Source organism: Passer domesticus, chromosome 1 (genome assembly GCF_036417665.1).
Source record: "Passer domesticus isolate bPasDom1 chromosome 1, bPasDom1.hap1, whole genome shotgun sequence".
Lineage (NCBI taxonomy): Eukaryota > Metazoa > Chordata > Aves > Passeriformes > Passeridae > Passer > Passer domesticus.
The window spans coordinates 130,415,631-130,442,130 of record NC_087474.1 but is presented as its reverse complement, the minus strand read 5'-3'; the positions used below and the strand labels follow the sequence as shown (position 1 = coordinate 130,442,130).

At 41.2% G+C, this 26,500-nt stretch overlaps 1 protein-coding gene across 3 annotated transcripts in view; it reads right to left on the bottom strand.

Moving 5' to 3' along the window:
- The window catches only part of HNF4G (hepatocyte nuclear factor 4 gamma), a 62,006-nt gene extending 47,638 nt beyond the window's left edge, over positions 1–14,368 (bottom strand). The window contains exon 1 of one of the 3 annotated variants that reach the window (XM_064389631.1): positions 14,350–14,368. The gene's annotated coding sequence lies outside the window, so the exon portion shown is untranslated. Of the gene's footprint in view, positions 1–14,191; positions 14,257–14,349 lie in introns of those variants that run through there. The other 2 variants (XM_064389650.1, XM_064389624.1) reach the window with 2 other exon arrangements.
- Between the last annotated feature and the right edge of the window lie 12,132 nt (positions 14,369–26,500).

The following is a 26,500-nucleotide window of genomic DNA, read 5'->3' as shown; positions in this document are numbered from 1 at the left end:
GAAAAGGAAGACAATTTATTTTGGCAAATAAAGAACAGTGAGGGCTGTCTAAGTCATGTCTTCAGTAGAAATATTAACTTTTGTAATCATACTTTAGCAAGTGTTAAAGATCCTAGAGTAAAGGCTACCTATTAACTATGGTAGCAAATGGTATTCAGTCTTGTGAGGCCAACAATCATCACAGTAATATATGAAAAAACACGGCGATGGTGCAGATCAATTTGGGGTCCACTCTGAACCTCAGATACCGGGTAAGTTAGAAGTCAGCAAATTAAATTGCTGGATTTTGAACTGTCCCATGATGCATTTTTGTATAGCTCTATAAATACTTCTCAATTAAGGCAACTAATAGCATAAGACTATCCAGCAGCAAAACAGAAGAGTGAAACTACAGTGTAAATTGTCACCATTTGCTTATGCAGGAGAAGTAAGAGCTCAGTGCAGTCACATTACACAAGCATTCCTCACCGGTGAAGTAATTGGTAGCTGAAAGTGCTCAGATGAGAAAGTGGCTATTTTGTGCCAGACTGATAATTTTGGTAGAGTGAAAAATAATTATCCAGAGTAGCTGCAAGCAATACTTCATGGAAATCTAGTACAAGTAACAGAAATTGAAAAGCAAAAAAACAAATATGAGAGTCCACATTTCTGCAGAAAACCTCAGCAAATTGGCAAAAACTGACAAATATGTTACAGTCCTTGCACGTTCATAGTCAATGAGATTTGACCGCAATGGAATTTTTTTTTTTTAGGTACTAAAAGCAAGAACATAAAAAAGTTGGAAATGCTGTCCTGCTCAGGGCTTAGCCCTGGCTTGTTCCTCTCACTACAAAGCTCCACATTCCTAGGGTGCAGCAAATTCCCGTGTGTGCCACCAAGGCTAGTGAAGGCTGCTTTCTTTAGGAGCCTTTTTAAAACAGTTAAAGGAAGTTTTCCTAAAATTAACTCCTAATTAATCAAAAGCAAAATAATTTTCTCTCTTATAGCCACATGAGAGAGGACAGGGTAGCTGGTTAGCACTCCAGGCTTTTTGAATTCCAACCAGCACATCTTTTTCAGTACTGCAGCATGATGGCAACAAGCCGACTTCATAATTTTATTCACAAAGGTGTATTTCCCATGTCTTAGATCAGTCACAACTCGCCCAAGTGTTTCTAAAGGAAGTAAAATAAATATACTATTATTCAAGCTTTTAAAACAAAACCGAGAAACTACTAGCAGAACACAAAGATTTTTCTGTGTATCTTAAAATCTCTGGGTGCTCTGGCAGCAACATTGCATAGTAAATACAGGAAAAATAAATCCACTCTAATCAAATCTATTTATGAGTCCTTTAGATGAATTACATTGACAGAAGATAGACTCTAGTTTGCTTTCTTTGGGATCACACAGATAGTAAAACACAAAGTTACAAGAAAAAGCAGTGTGGGTTTTTTTGTTGTTGTTTCTATCAAGTTTTTATGGTGTCTAGGTTTTCCATCTCAACTGCTCTTGTTCAAAGTAAATCTAGTTCAGGAAAAAAAAAATCCCCACCTCATTTCCCTGAGAACCTAGTTATTTTTATCTACCTCAACAACCAAGCTACTCTACCTTGTCATTTCAATTTTCACATATTTTCTCTTTGTGTATTCGTTCTATGATTCAGTGAAATCTCATCTCTTCAGCCCACTGCCATAAACTACTGTCCGGAACAAAGCTCTCTCTCAAATTCAATCTCAAACAAAATGAAAAAGAAAAAACCACAAATGAGAAAGTGGACCACAACCAATCCTATGGGCCCCATTCTCACAAGGTCTGAGAAGTTATTTTGCTTCATCTTCATCAAGTAAACCTGAACTACGGGCAGGTGCTATTACTTCTTTTGTTGCCAAATGAGAAAGTGTTAATAAAAACAAGACCTCCTTCCATGCACATCAGTGTCAATGTTAATTTCTTATTTGGCTAAAATACACTTCATTTTAAGTGATTTCCAGATGAAATACAAACAGCTGAAGTTTTATTGTTCAAATAAATGGGGACACAGACTATCGCACATTTAGTGGAATTACTTCTGCTAAGCTATAATTACTATAAATAGTAATTATTTGCTGTAACAGCAACACCTAGAAATCCTTTTTGCTCATCTGAGTTTTCTTTCAGCTATTTAACAGTCTGAATGACCAGGAAGGCATGAAAAACTTTTATGTTTACGTTATCTATACCTTAGCACAAAGGACTGCACTGCAGAGGATCTTGCAGCTGTAAGAATTCTTAGAGAGGAACAAATTTATCTTTGTTTCAAAATGTATTACATTTTTTGTATGACCTACTAATAGCTTTACTATTCCAAGTAAAGCTATTATGCTTGGAAAGTAAAATTTCCAAGTCTATGCATTATTTTTCTTCTCTTGACATGGCTTTAACAGCTTTGTATACAATGCAGTATAGTAGCTTCCGCAAGTAAACTGTAATACCTGTAACTCATAGGACTGAATTACAAAGCTTTTCTTACAAACACACATGTGGAGAACACCAGAAGTTAAGCATTTATCTAGCAGGTATTTATTCATGCTGGAATTAAGCCACTGCATGTGAACTGGTGAGTCAAAAGGACAGAGCAAAGAATCAATTAAGATTCTCTACTGTAGAAAATACTTTGTCATATAATGGTGGCTTTAAATACTTTCTGCAGTCAAGAGCAAGCAATTGTCTGTATCCATACTGTTCCATTGTTAAGGTACAAGCTAGGCAAGCCCATAAAATTGCTTCAATCAAGTAACACGCAAAGGGAGTTATCACTGAATTTAAAAATTACTGTCACACAATGAAAACATGTTAAATGAAAATGATGGAATTAGTTTTACCTTATATCACAGTAATTTTTAAATTGGTGCAACTTAATTAACTTCAGTTTGGTCAGCAGAACGATCCACAACAGACTGTGCAGAACTGATGCAAAAATTCACACATGCCACATGACAGCGGAGATGTACTAGTAGTAGTATATTGATGCTGATGTTCTGGCATCTCTGTGACTATTAAAATAGTTTAATTTTGTTAAAAAGTTGTACTTAGAATTCTTTATTTATCTGCAAACTGTAAATGTTATTAATCAAATATTTTTCACTTCTTCAGCTTGAGCTTTTCAAAAGTTAGGCTGCAGTGAAAAATTGCCAGCATTTCGTGGTGACTGTTCAAGTCTTGCCTTTGGCTTACCTTTTTCTTATCAGGATAAAGCCAAAGTGATTCCATAAGAGTGCACTTGGTGTAAAATGAGACATTAAAGAATTTGACAAACTGCAATATATTAAAAATTAGCCTCTAACAAGTAAACATATACATGCCTTGTAATACACATTTCTCTCTAATTCCTCAACTCTCCCACTGTCTCTGCAACATAAATCTATTGCTACTATTTTTGCACATTTTTCTTGTCTCAGTATTTGGTTTTGTCTAAGCAGAGAATCTTTCCCCCGTGGATTCCTACCAGGCTTTTCCGAGCCCTCTATCTTCTCTTGCAGATCATCACATTAATACTGCCTCAGCCCTGAACCTGAGGTCATCACTCACCTGTAATCCTAACCACCACACCAGCTCCAGTGATGCTTATTTTTAGATACTTTAACACCTACAAACATACCTCCTTCTCTTTGCCCCTGATTTTCAAGTTCTGTGTTTCCTCTTGGCTTACACACTGCAGCCTGAGATGTGCCTAAAGCAAGCACCTCTTTGTTTACCCCTTATCTTTACTCCTTCTCAACTGATTCCATATTTCATAGTTTCAGCATCAATCCAGTTTTTCTGCTCTGCTTGCTGATTCCCAAAACATTCTCTGTATATAAGAATTCCTTTGCACACAGCCAGAGTGTGGTTTTTTTCTCCAAGAACTTTGTGGACAACAGATTACTCAGAATCCCAGACCCAGCAATGGAAATTTTTGCAGACCTTGTCCCTTTTCAAAGATAGTTCCAACTGGAAGTGTAACCATGTCCATTTGTTCCTGTGACTGATGTCAGAATTGTGATCTTCCCAGCCACAACAACTCCAGCTACTGGAGGTAAGTCACTTCATTTTATCCCTTACAAACCTGAGGAGGGAGAGCAGAGCTTTACAATCCCCCTATATGCATCTTCACTAAATTCCTCATCTTGGCTTTCATCTGTTTTAGTTCAGCTATGTCTCTTTCTGCCTTAAAGCCAAGCTGTCCAGTCCTAGAGATGTACAGACTAATATATGCCCTAACACACTGAATGGTATTCCTGCTCCTCACTCAAGAGTAAGTTACAACAATAAGAATAAATTTCCTCCAAGATTAACCCCCTCTCTCTCCAAAAAATTTACTTGTAGAAAGCTGCAGTAATGCAATAAGAACATGGTATGCCACATTTTTTTATACTGTGACTGTCTACCACCAAATCACATTTAATACCCTGGCAGCTGTTCTCCTTGCATCTTCAGCAAAAGCTTGTGGGCTACTTGAAAGACAAAGAAAAATAAAGAGAAAAAAAGCCAAACAAGCTCCCAAATACATGCACAAGACATGTGCAATCCACCCTTGTATGGGGAAAAAATACCTCTACACACTGTTGTTACTTACTAATACTCATGTCTATAAATAACTTGCACGCTTATTTTCATTCTGTTACAGCAAGGCAATTCTGATAGAGCCACACAGCAGTACTAAAAATGGGAGAAATATATATAGTGGGAAAAGTCAAGATTTAACTTCATAGAGGTTAAAAAATCAACCATTTTGCTTAAATAAAGATGTACATATTAGTGATACACATAGAAAATCGGGAATTAATTAATTTGACATAGGTAACAATACAGACAGAATAGGCATCAAGGTGCAATCAACAGGCATCAAAAGACATGAAGAAATTGCTCAGGGAATTCAAAATGAGTGGGATTCTTTCTTTCATTACAACCAACAATGTTTCTTATCATACCTACTAAACCTTAAAGTTCTGTTCAAGAAACAGTCTGCAGTTCTCACATGTGCAATATCATTCCAAAATGTTACAAATAAAGTTCCTACAAACTGAAAAATGTGTCGTTCAAGACTTAGACTACACAAAAAATTTAAAATGCTAAAAATTTTATTTTTAAATCTAAATAATCATTTAAGGATCTGTTTAAAAAACCAAAACATACACAAAAAAATATACAAACTATAGAAACATTTATTGTTTTTGCCTTTATTTTGTTAGAGACTATTCTTAAAAGATAAGTTTAAATATGCAAGGAGTTTGCTCAGTTCAATATTTCTCATAATAACTGCATGTAGAAAATAAATATAAGTATAAATTTATAAAGTGCATCTCCTTTATAAAAGCAAAGATTTGCTTAATGAAGCAGCTGTTAAATGCTTTGGATTTTTTTCTTACAACTACGTCTACTACAGCTGCATCTGCTTTGGCGTTGCGGCACATTTTACCACTCAGTAAACTAGGTGTCACTGTACTAATAAACAAAGCATTTCTTATTTTTTAACTCATTCATTATATATGAGATTTTAATAATCCCTATCTTTGTTTGGGTTTTTTTTCTGTAAGTCATCATCGGCCCCATCCCATTTCTTTAATTCGGTGTAATTCCCATGGGAATACTCCAAGGAATATGCATAAAAGCTAGTGACTCTTTCTCACCCCATAATCTTCGCAAGGTACTCCAAACACACTCACTCTGAGTTTTACATAGAAGTCAACAATATTCTTCTGTGCTGTAAAGTGTCTTTCCTTTCAGGAACTTAACACCTTCTGCTTTAAATGTCAACAGTGCTTAAGTATAGGGTCTGTCTTTAAAATAATTCCGATATTTATTCACATTGACCATCCTCTTTCTAGTGGGTGATTTTCTAGAATATTTAGGAATGTATTTCATCTGGTATGTTTACTTTCCATGAAAGCAATGTAGCAGATGCAAGAAAAAAGAAAGGTAGCAGTGACATACTATTACCTACAGCACATTGTGTATTATCATTAAGTGTCTGATAGAGCACCGTTGGAGAATCACTGTTCTGTTCCACTATAAACACAGGTATTTATAGACCAGCAGATATATTTAGTGTCATAAACATCCCCCCTGGTTGGAAAAATTAAATTACATACACTGTTTAATATTAGGTGGCTGGTTTGTTTTCTTTTTCTTTTATTCTTTCTTAAATTACAAGGCTAATGAGGCATACAAAATGATTCTAAATGAATTTAAGAAAGGATGTAAGACTTGCTTTATGGGAAAGTTATTGATTTTCAACAGGAATCTAACTATGTCACATACTAATAAGAGCATTACATGTTTTTTATCAGAGCAAGAAGGCAAGCACCTTTCAGACTTCTATGATTCACAGATACAGAAAATATATATATAAACCCAAATGCTGTATCTAAAAATGCAAAGATATACACTATATGTAAATCCCAGCATTCCCAGCACGAAGATATCCTTGTACCTACACAAGCGCCTCTTGCAGCTTCAGTATAATTACACAGACTCTAGGGCCAGGGTCACCACAAAAAGCCAACACTGGATCCAGAAAACGTAAATCAGTGGTTTTAGGATCAGGACACAGAGAAAGAAGGAAAGATTATGATGTTTGTGGTCTTTGGCAAACCAATTCCAAACTGTAAATAGGAAAGCACAACAGCTGAAATAAAGCGAGTCCTGCAAATTAGGAGTCACTAGCAAACCACAGATTTTTCTTCATATCTGAAAAAAAAAATCTTTTGATTCCTCAAGGATTACAGGACATGTTGAATTCTTTACCTAGCTAAGAGCAATGGAGTATCTTTGAATTTCCAGCATTACAAGCTGCACTTGTGGTGAGCAGATGAATCCAGGAGAATGCACCACACAATCCATTTTCCAGATTTCTAAACCATGTTTCCTGAAGTTTCTGCTTTCAGTTGTACTTGTCTGAGGTAGACCAGAGCTCTTAAACTGAAAAATATAAATCTAGTACTTTGATCTCCTTAAATTACCAGAAAAGGCAGAAAAAGCTGTTTTCATAGGAACTTCCAAGAGCATGCTACATTTTAATGTTTTAAGTTCTATACAGCAGTTTCCCTACAACTATTTAACTGTGTTGCTTTGTCCAGCTAATAAAATACTTATGTACCAAGACAGTTTTTCCTTCATGACCTTCACTATACAGCCAAGGTTTAACAAGAACTTTGTTTGCTTGGACTGGTCACAACGCTACTTTTCATCCTTTTAGAGAAAGCAAGAGCTCTAACCTACAAATTCAAAGCTACAAGATGCGTAAGACCACTGAATATAAAGGGTTAATACATTTCCTGCAGTGTCATAGATATTTTCTTCAGGCCATTCAAAGCTGCGCTCATTTTCTACCTGCCAAGGTTTCTGCAATTCATACATGTATCTTAATTTCAGAATAGTCTTTTATGCTCTCTGGAAACACAGAATCTTGGGAATTATCATTGAGAATGTCTTTCATTTTCTGCCCTCTTTCAGCTTCAAATTCATCTTGGGAAATAAATTACTTGACCTACTATTAAAATAAGATAAAAACTTCACTATTAAATTCTGCACTAACAAAACTCATGGTAAAATTTATGTTAACATTTGAATCTCTTTCTCATCCAGAGCATGCAAGCTGCTTAACATTTCCTTGCCCTTGAAATATAAGCCTATGAATCGAAAGTTTCCAAGTTTTGCTCCATTATTTAAAAGATCTTTATAGATTTAATACCAGAAAGATTACCTCCATTAGTGGAGTTGCTTATTCTTCTATTTACCTCCAATCAACAACATCTTAAATACTTGAAATAAGTTGTCCTCCATACATTTTTGAGCAGGCAAATGCCCCTTCCACTATATACCTACCAGTCAGCCTACTCTTTTTAGCAAGAAAAGAAACGTATTTTGTCGACTGACCTTTCTTTTCAGCGGTGCCAGCACAGGCGGGCACACACGCACGCAGACCTCAGCTGTGCAAGTTCAGCATGAACTTGATCAACACACGTCTGCCTGTATTTGGCCATTTAAGCAACCATCTCCACTGGGGCCAAGCATATGTATTAATGCTGGCACCTTTGTTATAGGGGCGATCACCTTTAGGCCAGGAGAGAGCTGAATTGGAGAAGCAAGTAGTGCTAATGCCTTACACTGCCTTGGTTGTTTCGGTCAAGCCAGAAAATGGAAGCAAAATGCATCAGCCAGGGAACTGGCACACTTTCTTCTCAACTTTTACATACAAACAAAGGCATCTGAAGGAAACGTGAAAAATCTGGCTAAAATGGGCCTTAAATTAACCCAAAGGCTCAAACCAGCCTTGTATTCCCTGAAGAATGGAATGCACCCACTCTTTTAAATGTACTACAAATGGTAAAGTCCGGAGCACCGTGGCTTTGGTTCATACTACTTCGGTTTTACTCTGAACGCTAAATGACAACTAAGGACATACGGACTCTGTAAAGTAGCTTTTGTTTGAGGTATGTTCTTTTCGTCTTTACTCACTTTTAACTAAAAAAGCCATAATAAACAAAGAAACAAATTCCAGTCACAGCCCTAATGTATTACACCTAGCTTAATGAATTTTTCATTTTTTCAACTTAAACTTCTTCCTGCTACTCCTGAAGCTACTTTTTGCTCTTTTGGGGAAATTTCAAAGAAAACTTCCTTTATTTTTATTTTTATTTTTATTTTTGAAGACAATATTTTGTTGTTGATATAATGATCTACTTTTCCATACAAGACGGGGTGTCAAAACCAAACCCTTAAAGGACTAGCTTGTATCGCCGTAGCTTATCTAGAATAGCCTGAAATTAGGCATAAAAATTTATAACAAGATAAATCTCATCAAAAACCTGACTATCTTTCTCTGCATTCTTTCCCTCTTACTATCATAGCCAAAGTTATTCATATTCCTATGATCAAATGTAAAGTTTTACCTTAAACTCATGTCAGCCTAAGTTCTAGCACTTCAAAACTGAAGTAAATTAAAAAGCATTGTCCCTAAGTCTCCCTAAAATCCTAGTTAAAATTGCATGTTCAATATTAATATAGTTACTGAAGCTCAGATATTCAGATAAAAAGAGAAAAAAAAAGTTAAAAGCAATAATATAGGGTAAGACACTCTAAAACATCACCAGAGACAAGAGAGTTGGAAGACATTACAGTCTCTTTAAAAATGTAAATCTTTTGGAAATGCTATGGATTTGGAGATGAAAGTCAGAAATATCACTGTTCTTCCATAAGGCAAGAAATTTTACATAAGGATAATACATAACTATTATGTAGATAGTGCCTAGCACCAAAATCAGAACTAGCACTAAAAGCTCTGTATTGCTTTCTCCTTTGTTAGAAAAAACCTACTTCCATTTTTCTGAGGACAAAAGAGGCAATATGAATGAAAGGGTAACTGCACTGAAACCATGTAAGACTCCCCATGCAGCCAATGTATGGGATCTCTATCCCACCTAATAGGGCCACGCATGCCTATCAAACAGTCCATCAGAAAATACTGTTTTCAAGTTGTCTAGCAATTGGGAGTAGGCAGCAGTAAGCAGATGAAGTATTTAACATTTTGGTGTACAAAAGCCTATCAATTTCCCAAATAATAATTTTATCCTTGTAGCTACAACAGCAGGCACAAGCCAACACCTGTTAGGGACCGAAAGAGAACAGGAATTGAGTATTAATGTGCAATCACAGCATGGTCACCATGTCACCATCTCTTTTCTGTCTAGTGTCTCTGAGTAGTGTCTAGATCTCTACTGAGACAATTTTATCACCTAACGTAATGTCAGTCTGGCATTTCCTTGCAAAAGAAATAAATATCATCATCCTGAAGGGCATAAGACACTTTGGGGTACGATTCTGAAAAACGTGGTATCAATAAGAATCATCTTTCTCATCATAGTCTTCAATTTACAAAGAAAGAAATAAACAAGCAAACAAACTGTCGTTGCAGAGGTGCAAAAAGTCCTCAACATATATGATCAACTGGGTCATTGTATTCAGAAATGTTCAACCATCTGGACCAGCTCTGACAGCATGAACTGGCCCCAGTCTGTGCTCTGTTGATATGCGTCAGCAGTTAGTGAAAATATCTTTATGTAACAAAGAAAAAGGGAAAGTCGATTGCCGTAACTCTCTGCTAGGAAGGCCTATTTTGGTTAGCAAGTAACTAGTGACACTGCTACTGTCTCCATCAAGTCCAAGCCAGGTTGGTGTAGCCTAGCAATCTCAGACAAAAATTACCCTGAAAAAGAGGATTCTCATTGCAACACCCCCACAGATGCACCATCAATTGCAAACTGAGCTGTATTTGTCATTTCATGGAGTGTCTCTCCTCCTCTCCCACCTAAGCCGAATTCTTTTATTTAGGCAAGAACAGATACACATCAAGAAATCCTTTTCCATCGGAGAGCTAAATATAAATAAAACCCCCTGAAGTCTACAGACAAACTACATGTTAGAAATAGACAGTGGAAACAGTGCTGTTTGTACAGGTCTATTGCAGTTGGATTCCCAGATAAACATAGGAGGCAAGGAAAATTCTCACAGCACCTTGTATACCACTGACTGTAATGTATGTCCTCGTTGCCTGGATACCTCTAGTGAATTACTGAGCAAGGGTGTGAGATTTTCCCTTGATCAGTATTAAATAAAAAAATCCAACCTCCTGCTCTATAAGAGGCAGAAGATGCACACGGAAGCTTCCCTCGACTGTGCCAGCTGAATGCCAGAAAGAGACAAATCGAGCCTTGAGAATTTTAAATCTTGTGGGTTGCCGTGCCACGTTATGAACTAGATCTCATTCAATTCATCACCCAAGTTGCAGAAAAATAGTTCAAGAACTCAAAATAATGAATTCTGTCATTTCCAATAGAAGTGTGAAGGGAGAATTATGAATGAACCTTTTAAAAACACGTATGTGGAGGGAGATTGCCCTTCTACAAAATGAAAGCAGCAGGCTTCTATTTAAATGGCCCAATCCTGAAAGCGAGACCTTTCATTTTCAATTAACTTAAATTGACAATTGAGAAAGGTTTGAAAATGTTGTTGGAGCCTTTCAGTTTGATAGATCTCAGTCCTGACATTACCATTCTGACCAGATTTTTAAGGTGTGCTGTTTTAAAATTGAAAATTTGAAATGAAAAATATTTGATTCAATCAAAGCTGTTGCAAGACATTCACACATCTTAATCTGTTAGAAGTGCATTTTCCTGATTTTCTCATAATGATATTTATATAATGCTTTATTCATTGATACATTAAAACCTAAGAGCCATGCCTTTCCTCAACCTTACATTCTTTTACATTTCAGCAATACTTTCACTGAGAAATTTAATTTTATTACAGAATATACTACCATGTACAACAAATAATTATTTACCAGCCAAATAAAACCTTTCCTTATATTCTAAAGCACTCTACATTACAAATCTACTGTACCAGAGTGCTGGAGTTACCCAATATGACATACCTCCTGTCCACCTGACGCAACACAGGCAAATCAAACTGATTTTCAGGCTTAATACCCATTCTCAAACACATAAATGGAGGACTTCTTAAGAGCTAAACAACTTCATTAAATCAAAAAATAATAAAAAACCCTAAAACAAACAAATCAGATAATATTTTGAAGCTCACAAGCAATAAATGTGTCTTTGAAACCACTGAGAAGTGAGCCAGAGAGATCCCTGCATTGAAATAGTCCATTTATCAATTAAGACACGGAGCACGTTGCCTCTGCTATTTGACAGATGTAAAAGCACAATCTGCTCAGCTCAGAACACCCCTACACCAACAATGCAGTTTTAAATCAGTCATGAATTAATGTTTGCTGTAATAGACTAAATTCCCAAATGAACCAAAAACAAACAAACATTTGATGGTTTTCCCATCATATGGGTTGCCATATTGCTAGTTTTGAATTGAATTTTTTTCAGGAAGTATCTTTTAATTAAGGACCTATCAAGATTTTAATTGTTTAAAGTAATGTTTTTTTTCTCATAGCTATTGGAAATTGATGTACATGATGCAGGTCTGCAGATAACACTGATGACACAATAGATCCCACTTTTCCACCACAGGCTTAACAGACGGAAAACCTCTTACACTATGGAGTCCGTATGCCCATGACATAAGGTCTGCCATGAAGGTTGAAACCAAAGCCATGTCCAGCTTAAGGACTGAGTTCTGTTCTTTTACTACAGTAGGTTTTCGGAAACCCAGCAGACTCAAAAAGGATTTGATTTGGAGATTTAAACCTGGGCCATTATCTCGAGGGAAGGGAGCAGTAAAGACGTGCTTATACAAGGACACTTGTGTTAGGGATAATTTAATTCTGTGCACAAATGAGAAGTAAACACCACTTGGCCATCCAAGGAACTGGCGGATATAGCTGAGCCACAAGGAACCCATTTTCCTCATGGTAGCCCCATGGTAGGAGGCCATAGGGAGGGCAGTGGTAGCTCCATGCCACCTGAATCTTTTCCCAATGTGCTGCCTAGGAGTACTTAAAATAGCCATCTTAGAAATGCAGACAGGACCTCTGCACTGCTCTAGTTTTAAATTTCTGCTACTAAGTGCTAACATTTTTGGAAGATATATTCCTCTTGTTATATGAGGGAAGTTGCAGATAAAGTTTCACTTTGTGTTAAGGAAACACAAAGTTTGCATTCCGATTGTCCAAATGTGTGAGCTGCAAAAATCAAAGGTAACACCATGAACAAGGTAACAGCATCCTGATCCTGTCTTACACCTACTTGTTTGGGTCTTTTATAATACATGTATGAAATGAGACTAAGGCAGCCTGCTGTCTTTCAGCAGGAGAGAGGGGTACAGGACACAGAATGCTGCACAATGAAAATAGTACTTTCAAAATTCTTTCTTACTTGGAATACTTCAGAAGCTGAAGGATAATGAGAAGTGTGAACTGAACTACCACAAAGCATTTTGTCCCTTTGCCCCTTAACATATGACTGTGAAAAAGAAAGAGTAAAACAATGAAATGACAAAAATACTGTTCATCATATTTGAAAAACACCTGCATATATATAAATGTTTAATATGCCTCCTATATAAGATGTAAGAACTTCTTAAGGAATACGGGAAATAACATAGCACTTTATAGTTTTTTAGCACACAAGAGACTCAGGGTTTGAAAGCTGTGCAGCATAGTAAGTCTGACTCACTAGCTCAGTTTTAATGAATTCAGCATCAATTAACAGAGATGCTCTGTTAAATTACTCCACGTTCTATGTAATATGGATGAAAAATCACAGTAAATCAAAGTATGTGCAGTACTTTACAAGGCCTACACAAGGGAAGGTTCAATTTAACATAGTTTACTATGGCATAGGATGTTAAAAATGTATAAAGTCGCTTTATAATACTGATACCATTGTAATCTACTGTCTACTTTCCAAAATGCTATAAATGGACTATATTGCCCATTTCAGGGTATGGGAACAGATGTTCAACTCACAAGTGTGACATCTGAAAGCTGGTTTTCATCAAAGATACCCTGTAAACAGTGCACCTGCATTGTAAAAGCTAGATTCACCTGCAAAACTTGGATTGTTCTGCTTGTTTCATGTTTGAATTTTTCTCTTTGAATTATTTTCCCTCTAAGTATTTTGGGATTCTCTAATAAAGCGTCCAGCACTGGCCAAGTGCTACTACTAGCACACCTCTACAATAACAATTCATCTGTTGCACAGGTGACCATGAGGGCAGGGGCGGAGAAATCAATAAGGGAGGCAAAACCAAAAAGCCTTTTAGAAAATGTCCCTTAACGCGGTTCAAAGCCCTGACTTCGGCCGCTGAGGAGCCACAAATGCCAGCACAGCGCCAGGCAGCCGTGCGGCCGCACGCGGCGCAGGGGCAGAGCGGCCGGGACAGGGACACGGACACGCACACACGGACACGGACACACGGACACGCACTCCGGGGGACACACACACACACACACACACACACACACACCCCGCCCCGGAGCCCGGGCTGCGCCCAGTGCGGCGCCTTTCCCCGCAACGCCCCTGGAGCCGATAACAGGGACACGTGACCAGGAGACTTAAAAAATTAATAATAATTTATAAAGAGTAACATCAAATCCCCCCAAACCGGCTGCTGAACGTTCGGCCACCAGCTGCGCCGCCGCGCACGTCGGCCCCTCGGGCGCGGCGGGCGGCGCGGGGCTGTGTCACCGGGCGGCCGCCGGCCCCCGGGAACTTACCGGCGGGGCCGCCCCGTCCCTCGGCCTCCGACGGCGCGGTCGCAGCTCAGGCCGGCGGCATCCCCCGGGCCTCCTGCCTCCCCCGCACCCCCCGGATCCCCGCGGACGTCCCGGCGCTGGGCTGCGCGACTTGTTTGGTGCGGTGACAACGTCCTCACCATATGCCGAAGCGGGAAAGGAGGAGAAGGAGGAGGAGAGAGAGTATGTGTGAGAGTGAATTAACTTTGCTCAATGGCGACAGGGCAGCAGCCTCAGCCCCAGCATCAGATCGATTTACTAAACAAACTGAAACGTGGGTGGGGACGTTAAACAGTAACCAGCGGCCTCAATGAAAACTGAAAGCTGCTGCTGCCGCCGCCGCCAGCCACTGGCCTGCGCAGCCCGCGCCCCGCCGGCGGGCGGGCCCGCCGCTCCCCTCACGGCCCGGGAGCGGCCGGCGGGAGCTGCGGCGCTGCCACGGGCCTTGTGTCCCAGCCCTGGTGCCCTCGGCCGGCTCCGCGGCAGCGCCCCCGGCCGCCAGGACGGGAAAGCGGCCAGTGTCCCGCTCCCGCGGCTGTACCCCGCCGGTCGCCCTTGCCTGTGTGACAAGGGCAAATGTCCCTGGGCCGCCGTGCTCTGCCCCGGTAGGTGAGCCCAGCGCTCCGCAGGGACCGAGCGAACGGCGACCCGTGTCCGCGGGGCCGTCCCCGCAGCACCCGCCCGCGGCCCTCAGCTCCCCGCCGTGCTGGGTAGCCACATATTTGCGGGCACCCCGACCTCAAATGTTCCCATCCCGGTGTCGCTGTCTTGTTTTCACTTAAGCTGTCACGGGAGGAAAGAAGCCCTCTCTTTTTAGTTCGGTGCTTGGCTATGTAAAGAAATGGGATCAAAACCACTGCAAATTCTGGGTTCCCTGCGCAAAAGACGCTTCGCCGGCCTCTTAGAGCTGGGAAGGTCGTGACACGAGGAAGTGTTTATAAAATAATAATTGCCGTTGTTTTCAGACATTGAACATTCACAGACTCGAAACAATAATTAACGCCTTGTTTATGATACTACCCGCTCACACCCACAGAGGCATCAGGAAGGGAAATGATTCAAGGAAGGATGGTGTCTTGTCACTCCACACATCATCCGGGGGGGCCTCCTCGGCCGCGTGACGGGTGGATATTTGGAACAAGTTCCCATGTAAGACTGGCAAAAGTCCCCGTAGGAAGGGGCTGCCTCGCCGTGGGTGCGTGAACACGCCTGACATCCGCACCCGCACACCCGTGTCAGTGATTTAACGACGCTCTCACAGGAGAGGGACTGCACGGGCTCTACACAGGAAGGAGGTTGGGAAAAAAATATGAAAAATGTTCTCTTCCTGCAGTCTCTGAAAGCGGCCGGTGATTGATTGGTTTCCCCAGCGAGCAGATCAGCGGGTTTCCTCTACTTTCTTACCGACGGTACCTCGCCATGCAGTTGGATATCGTTAAGATGGCAAATTCCTCATTTCTAGAACCTGCCCGTGAAAACTCTGGATCCAGTTTCTAGGGGCTTTCGATTGTCCCTTGAAAGGAACAAAGAGAATTTTGCTTGAGAATCCCCCCCCCCCCCGCTTCCCCATTACAAAATATTAATAATCACTGGAAAAAATGTCTGGATAGCCACAAGAAAGGTGTAAATACATCCAAAGCCCTCCGGTGTTATTTCAAAGGCGGTTTTTAAAAGGCCAATAAAAGTGGCCGAGGAAGACTTGTTTCTGAGGAGTTCTTGCCCATCTCCTGCCGCAGATAAAATACTGCAGGCAAGGGCAGCACTGACAGTGAAATAAACGTTACTGCTGCTGGCTCCACTGCGCCTCGGAGCAATCCTCGGGCACAAATAGCCGGCTTAAAAAGTGACTGTCACTTACGTGAGGGTTGTTTTTTACCTCTCTTCAGAGAATCTCGGGCATATGCCGTGGGCGAATAAGCAGTTTTCTTAGATGAATAAAGAGGATGTGTCGGAGTTTTATTGCTGTCTTAATTAGAATAAAGTTAACACGCTAAAGCCATGTGGTCATCTGAGGCAACTATATTCCTACACCTGCATCCAGAGGCGGGTAGATTTGATGGGGGGGTGGGGGAGATGGAGGAGGGGGTTAAGACGTTTTGATTCCAGTCCCTTCAGCGTATACAAACGTTATTATTATTCTTTCTGCGGGAAAGGTACTGCTTTGTTCCAAAAGCAAATAGCTTGCAGAAGAGTAAATGGAATTTCTTTCCTGTGAGGGGAATATTCGCGCGTATTTCTCATCACATAAGGCCACATTTGATTTAACCTTAATGTAACTAGTGGTTTTCATTTCGACTTCAGCGTTTCCTTAAATGGTTTTTATGAAGTGGTTGCCTCTTATAGTTACCAATGGTTTTGAGGAAGAGTGGGGTGCGGCACAGAGTCCCTTGATGGTCATCTCGCCGCCGGTGCTACCTCTGAAGCAGCATTTTCACGTGTCACGTCCACGATGAAATGATGCGACCGCCCTGCCCTAAGAGCCGCGGTAGCTGTAAACTGCCCCAGCGCACATGGCCGGGAGCCCTTCCCGCTCCCCTCAAGGGTGGGGGCTCCCGCCACCTCCAGTCCTCCCGCCCTCTGCTGAGCATGGAGCACCAAGACACTAGGGCAGCGGCCAGATCCCTCTGCCCCGGATCTCCGAAAGCACCAGCTGGGCCATGGGAGGCAGGAGAGACCCCTTTTGCTCTCCACATCTCTCCCTAACTACACCCCGGGGAGCAGGGCTGGGAGACGGTGCCGAGGGGATAAAACCCACGAAGCCTTTTACAGCGGAGATAACGAATATTTCCAGGCGCTGACCTCAAGGGGAAAGTCCCAGACAGTATGATCTCTGTGCCATTTTGAAGAAGCCTCTCTAATCACTTGGCTGCCTCTGGCTGTGTCCGCAGACAGCTGCTGGGCGGCTGCCCGCCGGGCTGCGGCCGCGGGCAGAGCCCCTCGTTCCAGCGGGGCCAGCGACCCCCGCCCCGGGCGAGCAGCCCGGCACGCTCCCGCAGGGCAACATCTGCGAGGGTCTGCCCTTCCCGACCTGCTCCCAGCAGCGTTTGTCAACCCCTCGCCAGGCAGTTTATTCGGGGAGAAAACAAGGGGAGCTGGCGGAGCTGCCTCTGCGGGCGGCGGGGCAGGGGCTGGGGTCGGAAACGGGCGGCCGCCCATCGCGGCAACCCGCCCGGTCTCCTCTCGCTTCGTTCCGGTATCATTAACCTGCGGGTGAAGCAACTGTTTGTGTGCACTCTCTCCCTCCCCTGGGCTGCTTTTTTCCCTGTTACTGATCCATCCTTCGTAAATCATTTATGGGGAACTAGGCACTTCTCTCCTCGCAGGAGCTTCCCTTGAAAAACTTTCCCATCTTAAGGCAAGCGCCTTTCCTTTGTTATCACGAATAATTGATAAAGGACCCCAACATGCCTTCAAAAACCATCTAAACGGCTGCCGAGAACTATAGTCACTTGGGGTCACGGGGTACTCCTGCCTTTAAAAGAGCAATACAGGAAACGATCAGGACCAAACCGGTTTAAAGAAACAGATAGTTTTATGTGGTTACCTGAAACCATAAGTGGGAAACGCGGTCTAATTTTACAGGTTCTGGTATCGAGCGTTCAAGCTGACTTCTGCAGAGCCCTTTCCCCCTCCCTCTGATCAGAGAGCACCTGGCATTCTGTACTAAGGTTTCTGCGTTTTGTTGCTTCGAAAAACAGAGTGAAAGTGCATTGTTCAAAAGAAAAAGAAAAGCCGTAAACCTCTTAAAACTCTGAATCGTCAGATTACGCCGGCACCACGCGGCTGTGAACCGATTTCAAGGGATGCATTAGAGACTGGTTTCTTTAGAGGTTCCCTAGCTAAACTATTAATTGTCAGGATTTCATGAAAGATTTGCAGACTTTACAATCATTTATGATCCGTGCAATAAAAACTCGGAGATATGGGCAAACTGGTTCAAGGTGTAATGCAAAGATGTATTAGGTGCCCTTGGCAACTATCTGTGGGTGCTGTTTGTGTTCTCCGAACACGCCCTTCACTGCAATGAACATTTCTGCAAACCGCGGGTTGGGTTGTTCATTTCCAGAGCTCTGGAGGTTCACACAAAAGAGCTATAGATTTCAGGCAGGAGAATCGAATGCTTGGAAACTTATTCTAGTCCCCCGAAGAGTTCAAATGCGAGTGAGATAATTACCCTTGACGAAAAGTAAACTTCGAGGGAAAATATATGCCTCTCCCCCTCGTAAATTAAAAGCCCGCCAGAGAGTAGGTCTGAGTGTTCAGCGCCGCAGTGCTCTCCTGACCCCCATCCAGGCGGAGATCACATTATTGTCCGCCACAGCAGAAGGCGGAGAGGAACCCCTCGAATCCCAAGAAAGACACCTCAAAGGGTATCGCCGGCCCTCCGACGATATCCTATTTAGGAGCCTCACAAGCGAGCACCCCAGGCATTTTAAAGATTATCCCCTTAAAGATCTTTGAAGATTATGCTAATGACTGCAGATTACACGAGTTTACTGCCAGAGCGGCCGAACAAAACCCGCCTCGTGGCGGCTGCCCGCGGTCATTTTCTGCCTCTCTTTTAAGATGATTTGCGCCTCCCTCCCTCGGCCGTTCCTCTCATTAGCAGCGCAGGGAGGCGGGGGGCGCGGGGGGCTCCCGCTGCCCCGCTCTGTCTGACGGGGCGGGGGGGCTGTGCCGGGCCGGGCCGGGCCGGGCCGGGCCGGGCAGCGCCGCAGGTACGGGGGAGCCGTGCGAGACCCAGCCGTGCCACCTAGCGGCGCCGGGCCGCGCCGCCCGGCACCTGCTGCCCGCCCCACGCCGCCCCGCCGCCGGGCACGGGGAGGCCGCCGTGCCGCACAGCCGCAGGATGCCCGCAGCGGGAGCAAGGGAGGAGCTCCCAGCCCGCAGCATGTAAGTCTGAAAGTGGGCAAAATCCTGCCAGCGTGTGCCAAGTGTCACACGCGAGACGTCGCACATGTCGCAGGGGGAGAGGAAACGCTGGGCAGCCGGAAGGTTTGGCGCTGCCTCAGTGCTTAGTTCAACCCCGGCCCCACCTCACTCCCCATCTTGATCCTTTCACTCCATAAACAGATAAATAGCTAAGTAAGAGTGTAAGAGCCAGGATCTCCTTCCCGTTTGCTTCACCTGATTTATGTCAGTGGTTCTAGCAATTCGTTCTCCAGAAAAAGCATGTCCTCTGGTCCTGCAAATAAAGGGTGTGGAGCACATCATCGTCTAGGGCATTGTCATCAACACACCTATAGTGAATGTGTGAGAGTATGAATCATGTTCACCGTGTTTGTTTTTCTGATTAAAAATCCTGCCAGGCTAAAGCAGGAGTAAGGGTGCGGAAGCACAAATGCTCCACTGATGTAATGAGAGCACATATAATGGAAATTATTTCCCAGCTGAAGACAGTAGCTACATATTTGGAGATATCGTTTTAATCCTGTTGCTGACCCCAAAACATATTCATTATATACCCTATGCAAATTAGGAATAGTTTCCTTTTCTCCCAAAATACAGCCAAGAAATGCATACGTGAAAAAAAGATGAAAGGAAAAACATTTAATGGTTACTGTAAGTACTTCAACATGTCATATGTAAAAGCACTGGTCACAGCAGATCAGCTGTCTAAGGATTTGTTGCTTGGTCTATGCATGTGAAGTGTGTTGTTCCGTGATTACTTGATGCCTATCATGTGATTTGGAATGTACCTCATGCTTATCTACAAAAATTATCAAAAGGAAGTATATGCATGGCAATTTTAGCATGGGTATACATCTGCTAGTCTACATGGTCTGTGCAATATGGGCTACTCTGGAATGATCCTAACTCAAGCAGAGGCTTCTCCCTCTATGAGTATGCAGTGGTTGCATTAGACTGCCTGCCTGATGATACAGGGAAATACTTTGGAAACTGTGGGATAGGTAAGCAGAGAGCATTGCTGTTGAAATAGGTTTAAACAGTACTGATACGAGAACACAGCAAAAATGAAACTGGCTGCAAGAGAGATTAACAGGATGAGTATGCATCTGATACATTATTTGTACACAAAATAGTTCCAACTCATTGGTTCAGTTGGAGGACACTGAATTCAAAATGTAGGCATGGAAAAAGAAAATTATCTTTTACTGATAAGTGAGTATAATTCACACTGTGTATACTGCTAAACAGTGTGTACACATTGATATTGACAGTGTAGATGTGGTGTATGAAAATCATCTTCTGCCGAGAGTTGGGAATAATGCAATCTCCATGACATCAACTGATGAAAACTTCTGTTTTCAGTCAGGCTTCATGGGTAAAAAGCACCCTGGAAGTCTAATGAACCTTTTAAGAAGTTCCATTTCTGTGTTAATAATGATAGTTAAAACTAAGTGGTCTGTCTGGGCTATTTTTATGCTCACAATGATGCAGAGAAGACAAGACAATTCAGTTTTGCCTAGGTCTTAAAGTTTGCCAGATTGTTTTATAGCATTCCAGAGTGCATTGTTCCTGGCACTGAACTTAAGAAAATTGTGGAATAGGTTTGGAGCCCATTTGGCTGTTAAGTTGTTTTTCAAAAGAATTTTACTTTTTCCCTTTGCAAATCACCACCTTTTAAGTGGAGGCACAGACTCAAGGCAATACTCATGGTTTTATTTACCTTCTTAGTATTCTCTCACATTCTTCTCAATCCATGCAAACCACAGTGATTCATCTTCAGCTGAAATGTGCTGTTTTAGGAAAATCTGGCCAACTCCTTCCCGATGGTTTCAGTTGAAATGGTTGCACTTTAACCAGTTCAGCACTGTTGGCTCAGAAACCCATGGTCAGGTCTTTAGTGCAGAAGAAGGCCCAGATCTTGGCCATAGGAGATGAGGCTGAAGGGCTGGAGACAGGTGAGTGCTGAAGTACTTGGCCAGTTCTGCTTTTGTTCCTTTTGCTTCTTAGGTTGTCCACCAGCTAGCTTAAAGCTGCCAGTTCCTCACATCTGCTGCCAACTGTGTCAAAATTACATCAGCTTGTTTCCTGTTACATGATTCTAACAGGACTGGGCATGCATGCAAGTTATGATAGGAGATCTGAGCAGGAGGTATAACGTTTAAAACACAGATCAAAGGAGGGCAGGCAGCGTGCAGCAGAGAGTAAGTGGCTGTATACTGGGTTAACTACAGTGCTGGAGATGTTGAAGGTATAAGAACTAGATGATCTTTAAGGTTCATTCCAACCCAAACTATTGTATAACTTTAGTCATCCCTGAGGGGAAGAATCTCTGTCTATCTTAAAGTTCTGAAGTTATCAAATCCAGAGAGGGCAGATCCTTTTTTATGTACCTCAGCCTTTCATGTGGTCATAGAACTATTGAAACTAGGAAGAACCCAGAGCAGTGATTCACGTGTATTCTTCACACTCTGTACAGAGCTCAGCCACATTCAGCACACGTGATCAAACTCTACTGTGTTAAGATTTATGTTAATAACATGAGCCTATTTTTATTTCTAAGGTAAGAAAAATGGAGAAGAATGGCATTTTGTTATTTCAGTAGTTATTTTTAAGACTGCTGTTTAACGTAGCTAGAGAATAAATCTCTGCATTTTCATTTTCAGAGAGAACCATGTGAAATAATACAGGCTCCCATAAGTCTAACCTAGAACATCATTGCATTCTTACATTCTAGATGCTGAACTTAAATTTGTCATTTATTTAAATGTTTTGCATAAAACTAAAAGCTTAATAAAGAAAGTGTAAAATCAAAAATCACTTAAAGTTGCAAAGAGACAATATATTTATTTACTAAATAATTTGTAAAATTTAGTCACTAACCCCATGAAATATTCTGGGGTTGCCATAAAAAATAACAGCACTCCATAATTTATTTCACATAATACTATTACTTTTCAGTGTGTTTTCTCATACTGATTTGTACATAAGCATTTTGTTTCATGTAATGGGAAAGATTGATGCATGTTTTTGCTGGCCTGACGGTAGGATGTTTTAGTTAAGTGCTCAGATTGTTTTTTCCTAGAAAGTTTGTATGTGGTATGGCGGCATGAATTTTACAGTTTTCCTAAGAAAAGGAAACAAAAAGACCATTTAAGTCCAGATGATGTGCTGGTTAGAAGAAATGAAATGCATCAAACTTGTTACAAGATATCTGTATAAATAATTAATGGCGTGCCTCTTTAATACAAAAGAGGTAAAACAAAAGAAGCATACTGGGAAGAGTAGTTTGAAAGGAAATTTTCTCCCCAGTGTGGAATCCATTGGATGCTCTGAGAGAAAATGCCTTGGGAAGCAGCTGCTTCTCTTGTCTCTGCGACCATTGTCACAGAACAGCTGATTTGTCATTGAGGCATGATCTATACACATATTTATACATTTTTTTTAGATGTACTACTTCCTTTGCTTTCTCAGTAGACTTATTGTGTGATATTTTACCAAGTTTCTAGGCTCACTGTGTTCCATTTACTTTTTCATGTACCTAGCAAAATGGGATGTTCCTCATATTGTAACAAATACAAGTTCTGGAGAGAAGGCCAGACACAAATAGGAAAGAGGCTTCAGACTCCCTAAAGATGAAACAGCATGCTCCACAGGGTCTAGCACAAGAACTCTGTGCTACAAAACATGCATGGAAGAACATCCAAGACATATTTTTTCAGGTGCTTGATATGAACCATATGCAGTGGAACCAGGGCCTGTGTTGCATCTGAACTTCTGGTGTACACCAGATTCATCTTCTGTTACTGTGTTTGAGCCTCAGGGCTGGAAATGTGTACTATGAAGTGAACTTTAGATCTTCTCCTGTATTGGGAGCATCTCTTCCCAATACCATTCATCATATAGTGTTGTATGAAACAGGGAAGGGGATTCAGAAACGTGAAAATTAATTGAGCCCTATGACTGAAGAAAGTATCAGATGAAGCTTCTTGGGGAATATTATTTTCAAAAAGTCTCTTATCCTGACTTGTAAAGGGACAAAAGTGACCAAAGTGAGTTACCACACTGAATAGGCTGCCAAAAGAAGCTATTTCAAGGGAAATAAACTATTTATATGCTTTAAATTCACTGCCACTGTTCAAACAGGAAAATTTACACCAATTAATTTCTATTCATGTTTTATCTTATTTTTTGACAGAGTAAAAATGTGTAGCAAAATACACATATGCAGCCCTCTTGTGGGCTTTAATTAGAAGAGTTGTTCTAATCACAGAGGCAGAGCACCTGTATATGCACACAGCAATTGGAAGAGTAAACTCTTTTAGTATATGACTCTCCTTTTTGTGTTTTAATTAAAAATCCGTGATTGTATTTTTAATGCTTCATGGAAGGAAACAGAGAGAATTTACATATTTTCTCAGTTTTATTCCTTTGCCTGTAACAATTTTAACAACTTGAATTCCAATTCTCTACAGTAGTTTATATGTCTTGTATTTTGTGAGAGTGTGTAAAATGTAAACTCTATTTTATTTCTCTGTAAATGTCAGGAGAGTATAAATCAATAATAGAGTGGTAACTGTGCAATTAACTCCTGTCACCCCTGTACCTTCACATTAGCATCACTGAGAATGATCTTACCCTTTCAGTGACCTCAGTAAAAGCAATAACATCCTTTTCTGCTAAAGTTAATTTTTTTAAGTGAACCTAAAGCTCCAGAAAGGTGATAGATTGACAATCCTGTAAAGTGAAGTTCCTTATTTGGTCATTGACTATGGGTAGTATGTATTTCCACAAATTATCTAGTGATCCAGCCCTGTCCCAGAAGGATAAGAATGGAGTCTGGTACTTCTTTTTTCACCCATTTCATTGAGGCATCACAACTTGGATGTCAGCTGTCAGGGTAGTTTCTGATGAAGTCGCTTTCAGTTAGCAAGCAGAGTTGGAATTCCAATTCATTTTCATTTACTGTAATCACTATTGACAGAAGGTAGATGGCCACCACAGACACACAGTGGTAAGTTCTGCATCCTATGCCCTAAGCTGCCTCATTTACAAATGGCACCTAATAGCAGTTCAAAATGCATCAGGAAATCCTTGAAACAACTAAGAAAGTTAAATGCAATGTAATAACCTTCTGTCAAGCTGGTAGGAAGATTTTGAAAGATAAAGCTTTGGAAGCTTTATGCATTACTGGGAAAATAAAGAAAATTCAGCTAACAGGCAAGTGCAAAATAATTTAATTACTCTCACAAGTGTATTTTCATGTATTGATTTTATATCATAGGATAATTCTAATCAAGTCTTTGTGTATTTGCCAGAAGTCTGAAAGGTAATGGCACTCTGAGCTTTGCAACTGCAAGGATTTTCACTTGTCCCCTCTGCTACAGATCTCAGCCAAAGAGAGAAATGTCTCTTTGCCTCTGTCTCTTTCTCTTGTCTAAAAGGAAAATGCCTTAAAGTGTTCCAGGACAGTCTGGATTGTTGCAGTGTGACTCCAATACTGGATAGCACTTTGAGCAGCCTGATCTAGTAGATGCTGTCCATTATCTTTGAGATCCTTTCCAACCCAAACTGTTCTTGGAAAATACGCAAATATTTCCATATTTCGGAGCGGTATAGAGTACAAACAAATATACAGAGAATATGAAATGTTCTGATACACTACCAGTAAGGGTGTCAGATACGAAGCTGAGGTAAGACCATGCCAGGATTCACCCTTTGATGGTTGATTGGTTTTTCTTTCCTTGAATGTAGGTACAGATAAACATCTGAAGAGCAATCGAAATGGCCCCTGCTTCTGATGATTCTCTTTGTAGGTGTACTTCTGTATTTTTATGTTCACACAGACCAGCAGACTGCACAAAATACACTCCCCTTTTGTTCTCCATTAGTCAGTGATGTAGTTGCAACCAGAAAAGAGTTTGTCATCGCCTTCCTGCCCCAACCAGACAGTTTTGCCATGAACATTGTCCTTTGTTTTTAAGAGGAAGGTGATGGGTTTTGTCTCCCATTTCAATCTTTTTTTGGGGGGAAAAAAAGGTACAACCAATGGAGTATGTAGCAGAAGCAAATTTAGGCCCTTGGACTATGTCTATACCAAGGGATGTGGGTAAGACAAGAGTTAAGGGTCCTATATTTTTTTTCCTATGGTTTTATAGGAAGGAAACCTGAGAGGTTAGGCAGGAATGAGCTACAGTTCTATCCATGTTTTCTACACCACCCCTCACTAGACAATGAAGTGAGAAGAGGTAGAGGATATGTTGGATATACTGTACATAGTCATTAGGCCTTGTAGTCTTCCCATCATAATCAAGTCCTACTCATTTCTTTACAGCGAGCTGCTCATTGTAGCTAGCTTAAAACAGCTTGGTTCTTTGACATGTGACAAGGATCATATGATTTGGAGCAGAAGATGATGGAATTCTTTTAAATGTTGTAGGGACTTAGGCATGTCTTTCATTAAATGTGTTGAAGGATGTGTTTCCAGCCCTTGAGATAGTTTTTAGAAGATTTTTTCTTTTAAAATATTATACTAAGACTTTGTCTTAGTATAATATTTTCTTATCTGGGATAAGCACAGTTACGTAGATTGGAAAATGCTGTAGTGCCAGGTTACACTGATGGTTTTCCTCTGGAATGCCTGCCTGGGCTGCCTTCAGGACATTTGCATATGGGGCATCTCTTCTTACATTTAAATCCAACTGCTCCCCAGTATGCTATCTCATTAATTGTACACTGGAAAAAAGAGAAGGAGAACACTGTGACCTGTGTATGTGTAGTACTTAGTGAGAACCTAGGGAATTATTTAATGAATTAAATCACTTCAGATATTTCTTCTACATTCTTGAATAGCCCACCAGATCCCTTATGCCTGTAGAAATTGCTACAGGGCTCAGGTGGTCCCTCATTAGTGATAATGTCACTTAATTTCTTCCATCTTTCTGCTGGAAGTACCTTCAAATAAAGCTTGACAGCATAATTCTCCGTGGCCGTAATTAACAAATGAGGCAGAGGTGGGACAAGAAGCCACATGTGAGTGCAGAAGAGATCCATGTTGGTGGCAGACATCACAGTGTTTACCCAGTGGCAGCAAGGTAGTGAACTCAGCTGTCACTGGCAGTATTCCCTTCAGGGACAAAGGTAATATTAATTAAAATTTGCTGTGCACAAAAGGGCCATTCCTAATGAACATGTACTGATGAGATGTTTAGCTAAGTCTCTTGCATCTTCAGATGTATTAGAAATAGCTTTCATGAAAGACTTCTATTCCCAGGAAGGGTTGTCAATTTTACTGAAGGATTTCAGTCACTACCACTGATTTCTGTGTGGAACCACACAGTGACAGGCAGAGCACACTGACTTAGAAATTGTATTAAAAATACT